At 45.7% G+C, this 7477-nt stretch overlaps 1 non-coding gene across 1 annotated transcript; it reads right to left on the reverse strand.

Moving 5' to 3' along the window:
- Nucleotides 1–7030: 7030 nt before the first annotated feature.
- LOC120982849 lies at nt 7031–7092 on the reverse strand. The gene has a single exon (XR_005774971.1). It is a non-coding gene; the product is annotated as a U7 small nuclear RNA (small nuclear RNA).
- Nucleotides 7093–7477: the final 385 nt, after the last annotated feature.

Raw genomic sequence — 7477 nt, forward strand, 5'->3', positions numbered from 1 at the left:
CGTAACTATGCTGCGGCGTCCGCCGCTGCCTCTGTGGCCATAGCCGGTACCGAGGTCTCTGATTTCATTCGCGCCCGTACGCTGAAGATCCAGGCAGACATAGATTCGGGAGTCGCCAGAGATGACATCCTGGATCAATTTAAAACCCTCCTTTTAGGCATAGATTTCATGGCGGATGCGTCTCAGCAGCAGCTAAGACTTGCTGCCAAGTCAATGGCTTTGTCTGCTGCCAGCAGACGGCCTTTATGGCTGAAGCCCTGGGTGGCGGATAACATATCAAAATTTAATTTGTGCTCCCTCCCTTACGAGCCTGGCAGGTTGTTCGGCTCCGAGCTAGACCGCCTCATGGAGAATCTTGCAGACAAGAAGGGAAAATCACTCCCTCAGCAATCCTTTCGGGGACGTGGGAGAGGCAGAGGTGGAAGATTCCAGGGAAGAGAGAGGAACCAGAGACGTTCCGAAAATAACAGGAGAGGTAGAGGTCGCGGTCGCGGGAACCGCAGGGCTGATCAATGACTCTCGGCAGCCCACCACCTCCCCATCCCCACCCCCCACACTTCCACACGAATCTCCCTGCCTGAATCCTCCAGTAGGAGGTCGTTTATTTTTGTTCAGAGATTTTTGGGAGCAAATAATCCCAGATCCTTGGGTGCTGCAGGTCATCAGCACCGGTTACAGGATCGATTTCAGTTCCCAGCCTCAAGAGAGGTTCGTCCTTACAGGACGTCTAACACCCAGCAGACAACTGATCCTGGAAGACTCTGTACTCCAGTACATTGTCAAAGGGGCCTTAGAGGAAGTTCCTCCTCGAGAACTCGGTCAGGGAGTGTATTCTCCCATCTTTCTTGTTCCAAAGCCGTCAGGAGACTGGCGCATGATTATCGATCTGCGTTACCTAAATCGGTTCATCAGAAAGAAGCGTTTCCGGATGGAAACCATTCGCTCAGTCCTAAACATCCTGAACCCGGCAGACGTGATGGTGACGATAGATCTGAAGGATGCTTACCTTCATGTTCCTATCTGTCCGGCCCACAGGAAATATCTCAGAGTTGCTGTCTGCATAAAAGAGGTAGTGAAGCACTACCAGTTTGCTGTGTTGCCTTTTGGCATCTCCTCTGCGCCACACACCTTCACAAAGGTTGTGGCTCCTGTGGTCGCCCACTTAAGGCTCCTCGGCTTAGAAGTCGTCCCTTATTTAGACGACTGGCTTTTAAAAGCCGCGTCCGCAGACATCTTACAAGCCCAGCTTCAACAAGCTCTCCACACTCTGCAGAACCTGGGGTGGCTCGTGAATTGGGACAAATCAGAGTTGGTCCCCTCTACCACAAGGCGGTTTCTGGGGTTTGTGATAGATTCACAACTAATGACCCTATATCTGTCTCCACAGAGGAGAGACAAAGTAATAAAAGCTGCAGAGTTTCTCCTACCCCCCCAGACGGGTGTCTATTCGGGTTCTCATGAGGATGTTAGGCCACATGTCAGCGTCTGCAGAGGCAGTACCTTGGGCCTTGTGGCATCTTCGGCCACTACAAGAGGAAGTCTTAGCGGTTTGGAATCGCAAACCCAGAGACCTAGATCGGAATCACTCCCTGTCTGTAGAAGTCCGTTCCTCCCTCAGGTGGTGGAAGAACCTAGTGGATGGAATGCCTTTATCCCAACCTACTTGGGTGATCCTGACCACGGACGCCTCCCTTCTGGGCTGGGGAGCCCATCTGGGACACAATACAGTTCAGAATACCTGGAATCCTCAGGAGAGACTCCTGTCGTCCAATCTGAGGGAGCTAAGGGCGGTGAGGTTAGCCCTCAATCACTTCTCACCTCTCATCCAAGGTCAAGCCGTGAGAGTACGGACCGACAACACGACTGTGGTTGCTTATCTAAACAGACAGGGAGGAACGAGATCCCGGACCCTCCTGAGGGAGGTGGGATTAATTTTATCTTGGGCAGAGAGCAATCTATCTCATCTAGTGGCAGTCCACATCAGAGGGGATCTCAATATAGTAGCAGATCGTCTAAGTCGGGGCCTTCCGGTACCAGGAGAATGGTCCCTGAACGACAACATCTTCTCCAGGATAGTCCAACGCTGGGGGACTCCCGAGATCGATTTGATGGCAACTCGTCTGAACGCCAAAGTAAGCAAATTCTGCTCCTTGTACAAGGAGGACAATCCGGTAGCGATAGATGCTCTGTCCATAACATGGAGGTTCAGGCTGGCCTATGTATTCCCTCCAATTTCCATGATACCAAGGGTATTGATGAAGATCAAGCAAGACCAAACCTCAGTGATAGCCATCATTCCATTCTGGCCGAAGAGGTCTTGGTTCACCCAGCTCATGCAGATGAGTCAGGGCAATTATTGGAGACTTCCCCTAATACAGAACCTAGTGTACCAGAACACAGGTCCCTGTCTAGATCTGAGGAGGCTCAGTCTGACAGCCTGGAGACTGACCGGTCCCTTCTAGAAGCTAGAGGGCTTTCGGTGGAGGTCCTGAGAACAATCTCTCACTCCAGAGCGGATTCTACGAATCAAAAATATTCCCGCATATTCAAAATATTTATGCGATGGTGCACGGATAGAGAGGTAGTTTCCTCAGATCCTCCTCTCTCTGAGATTCTTCAATTCCTGCAAGATGGTCTAGACAAGGGTCTAAGCCCATCTACATTGAGAGCTCACGTTGCTGCCTTGTCAGCATGCCTTGGTAAGCCAATTTCTCAGGACCCCCTAATCAAGAGGTTCCTTAAAGGTGCTCAGAGGCTTAGGCCCAGCATCCAGAGACCAATCCCTGAGTGGGAGCTGCCAGTGGTCCTAAGGGGGTTGTGCTCCCCCCCCTTCGAGCCTTTGGAACAGGTAGACTTAAAATACCTTTCCCTCAAAGTTACCTTTCTCTTGGCCATAACCTCAGCCAAGAGGGTTGGGGAGCTCCAGGCTCTGGGGGCAGCGGAACCATACTTAAGTTTTCTGCAGGACAAGGTCCTGTTAAGATTTCTGCCTACCTTTCTACCAAAGGTTCCTTCGTTTGTGAACACCAACCAGACAATAACACTGCCGGTGTTTTCTCCTACCTCTAACACTCCTGAGGAGGAGAGATTACTTTCCTTGGACATCTCAAGAGTCCTTAGAATATATTTGAATAGAACGGAAGAGTTCAGGAGATCAGAAAATCTGCTGATCTCTTATTCGGGGAACAACAGAGGGCTCAAGGTTTCCAAACCCACCTTGAGCAGATGGATTAAGGAGGCTATTAAGCTGGCGTTTACGTCCCAAGACTTACCACCGCCATCCTTCTTATCTGCCCATTCTACAAGGGCAGAATCTACGTCATATGCGGAAAGGAAACTAATCCCTTTAGAGCAAATTTGTGCGGCTGCCTCGTGGAGCACGCAAAACACCTTTATTTCCCATTACCGCCTGGAGAATAGGCGTTTAGAGGGAACAGCCTTTGGACGGTCCGTGTTAAATGCTGCTCGTCCATAGGTCAGCTCTCTAACTCCTGTGGGATAATCCAGCTACTTAGTAGTAGTCCTTTAGCCCTCCCAAAATTTGTGCGAGGTTCCTTGCTACTTCCCCACTTGTGCTGCTGGTTAGGACGAAAGGGAAGCGTCAATTTTGACGTAAATTTGTTTTCCCTTAGTCCTAACAGCAGCACACAAATATCCCTCCCTCTATGCTGTTATGATTACTTGTTAAAAAAGCGACTAGCCCTGTGTAGGGCGGCCTATATAAGGAGGGGGGAGTTAAATAATTAATTAATTACTTATGATGCAGAATTTTATTCAGCAAAAATTCCGCCTGTCCTGACCAGCTTCACAGGGGCGAATACCCCACTTGTGCTGCTGTTAGGACTAAGGGAAAACAAATTTACGTCAAAATTGACGCTTCTTACTGGGTTAAGGAACATCCTTAAAAGTTGATCAGGACCTAGAAGTATCAGGCCAAGACGAGGATTGTCTTATTATACAGTATTCCCTGATCACACAACAATGTCTGACACAACGCAGTCATTCATGCTAATCAACAGAAATCATGGTCTTTCAAGTAGATTTGGGTTTGATGAAGCTATGCAGATTTCTCTAATTAGCTGTACAAATGGGTGGAGCTATGTAGATTTCTCCAGCTTCCTTAGCAAAGATCAAAATTAGACCTTTGTGTAAGTCTTCCGTGGCAGTGGTGGTGTCCTAGATCTTTTCCTGGTTGGGAAGCAGAGAGTCAAGCTGCGGACCCACATTGGCATTGAGTAGGCTTAGAAGTGATCAGAGATTGGTCGCTCTGACTCCCAGGGATCAGCCCTGCACTCAACAGCAGCAGCAATGAGTGATATTTGTTTGTGTGAGGAACATTCACTCCAAAGGAGTACCAGGAAAGCCAAATAGAAATTTGCATAGCTCCACCCATGACCATTCTCAGCAATATGATCATTCTCTGTGATATGAACTGCCTGAACAATCCATGGCCTCTACAATCAATTCTTCTTTTTGGAAAAATAGAAGGCATTTCCTTTGGCTACTTTCACTCTCATGTTTGGTGCGGATCCGTTTCTATGATCTTTAACATAGCCAAAACGGATCCGTCTTGAACACCATTGAAAGCCAATGGAGGACGGATCCGTTATCTATTGTGCCAGATTGTGTCATAGAAAACCGTTCCGTTCCCATTGACTTACATTGTGTGCTGGAACGGGTCAGTTTGGCTCAGTTCTGTCAGATGGACACCAAAACGCTGCAAGCAGCTTTTTTTTTGTCCGAATCCAAAGCGGAATAGAGGCGGAACTGAGGCAAACTGATGCACGTGTTGAAAAGATATCACAAAATGGTGGTATGCATAAGATGATGAATGACAATCTTGTCATTCATCATAAACTGGTGGATATATTTCTCTCTTGAGTATCTGTACGCTCACTTTAAGTTATTTAGGCACTTTATGATCTCTCTGAGAGGTATAGCTGAGGTCTAACTAATAGTTCACTTACTCTACTTGGTTTGAAGTTTGCTCTATACACTTGCTTATGATCTGGTATGAGCAGTTTGCATTTGTATGCAATTTGTTTAGATTGTATGCAATTTGGATTGCAATACGGAATTTGAATTTGTGGTTTGGTGGAACTGTAAGTAAACATATATATAACCAGTTCAGTATACAGTTCTAATCACTATATTAACAGTAGGAATATTATATAACTGTTTTAAATACCTATTTTGGCCTCTTGCTTCAATAAAACACAGCTCTTAGGAGAGTGCGTGTCTGTTCAGCTCCTCTCTCTGGTGAATAATGATTCCAGCAGCTCCTGCTAGGGGAATTTCCCACACAAGCTGTGTGTGAGGCTGGCTATGATAGGTCAAAACTCCTGGGCTGTGTGAGGCTAGCTAGGATTGGTCAAGACTCCTGCTTAGCAACAACAGTTTAACTCTATCCTTTCTGTTGTGTCTTCTGTGTCATTGAGCTTACCTTACATTATATAATGACTCTTAAAGGCAAATTATCTTTTTCTGCTTCTGTGGACACAAAATATAACTATTATATGACATCCAAACATGAAGTCACTGTAAATAACTCTGCTTTTGTCTTTAACACACAAACATAGGAACTGTAGACACCTTGGCGTCAAATTTTCAGGTATGGGTTTATCCCATCCTAACTTCTGTCTGCATAATTCTTGCAGTATTTATCTTGCTTTGAGGATCACTGGGGCCAAGAATCCTAATGGATTATATATAGAAGCCGCTGCGGAAAGAATGGTACGTCTAGTTGCAACTTTCTCTTCAATAGATACTTCAAAGACGAACTTGTAATTCTCTACATTCCTTCCCAATCCAAGTTCGTTCTGAACTGGAAGATGATCATAATTGAGATCTACATTCTTCATTGTTGATGCACGTTCAGAGTCACTGATGGATTCCAGTACCTCTCTGTTGTTTGAGATGAATTTATGAAGACGCAGGTTTCCTCTTGCGCATAACTCTTGGCTTTCTTTCACTAGTTTGATTGCAGATTCTGTGGACTCCAGACTTACGAGACCATCATCTACATAAAAGTTTTTCTTCAGAAAATTTGCTGCTGATGGGCAACCCTTTTCATTCTGATTGGCCAGGTACTTCATACCATAATTGGCATAACCTAGAGATGATGCTGCTCCAAACAAGTGTACTTTCATTCTGTATTCTGCTGGCTCTGAATCTGTATCTCCATCCTCCCACCATAGAAACCTCAGGAAGTCTCTATCTTCATTCTTCACATGAAACTGGTTGAACATCTTTTCAACGTCACACATGACCGCTACGGGATACTTTCTGAATCTACAGAGTACTGCAAGCCGTACCCAAGAAATCCTAGTGACAAAACAAACGTGGAAATTGAACACACAGTAACATAAAAAAATAAATAAGTGAATGTGTGCCATTACGGCCCAGACATTCGTGCGGAATTATAAAAATTCCTCATCTTTTCTGGACCGAAGCCGAGCAAAGAGAGGTGTGTGCGACTGTGCGCTCAAAATGTGAGAAAGTGCCGTCACTCAGTGGGCTCCCACCCCCAGTGAGTTCAGGCACCCCAGGGTCACCACTCCTGGGGCACTTCTGCACCTCGGGCTTTCAAACATCTCAGCCCCTGGCTTAGATCCAGCAGAGGCCTTGGTCACCTAGCGATAGAACCTTGAAACTTAAGCCATACATCCTAGGCTTGCTATGCGGTTCTCTGCTCTACATCCTAGCAGGGCTCTGAATCTAAAAACAGATACTACACTTGATCTTAACCAAAAGACCGAGAAGCGTACAGATTAGAGTCTTGAAATATAGAATACACAGGGAACACCCACTGAGACCTGAACCTGCAGCTCCACAGTGGACACCCACTATGCTATAGAGCTTCTGTAAAACAGAGAATAAAAACCCACCAAGCTCTGAATCTGTAGCTCCATAGAAAACATCCATCATTCTCCAAACATACAAGAAGAAATCAGCCTACTTACAAAAAGATGATAAACAATAAGTCACAATATTGTTGATATGTGTATTTTTCTATTCTTTCACAAGCTTCTGGGGCTTCTCAGCAGTTGCTAAAAAAGCTTTTAAACAAATAGCAAAAGAGCTAAACAACTAAAGACACAGAGCATCTCCTCCGACCTCTTCTCCCCCAATCACCATTTATATCATGGAGACGACACACAGCACAGACTTTTTATTTGATGAGAGAAGCTTCTTGGAGGAAATTCTTCATAAAGTTCTTGGTCTTTCTAAGCAATGTTCCTCAGTGTTCTTCAAAGGAATGTTCTTACTGGGTTAAGGAACATCCTTAAAAGTTGATCAGGACCTAGAAGTATCAGGCCAAGACGAGGATTGTCTTATTATACAGTATTCCCTGATCACGCAACAATGTCTGACACAACGCAGTCCTTCATGCTAATCAACAGAAATCATGGTCTTTCAAGTAGATTTGGGTTTGATGAAGCTATGCAGATTTCTCTAATTAGAGAAAGTATAGGGA

This window comes from Bufo bufo, assembly GCF_905171765.1.
Source record: "Bufo bufo chromosome 4 unlocalized genomic scaffold, aBufBuf1.1 SUPER_4_unloc_1, whole genome shotgun sequence".
Taxonomy (NCBI): Eukaryota; Metazoa; Chordata; class Amphibia; order Anura; family Bufonidae; genus Bufo; species Bufo bufo.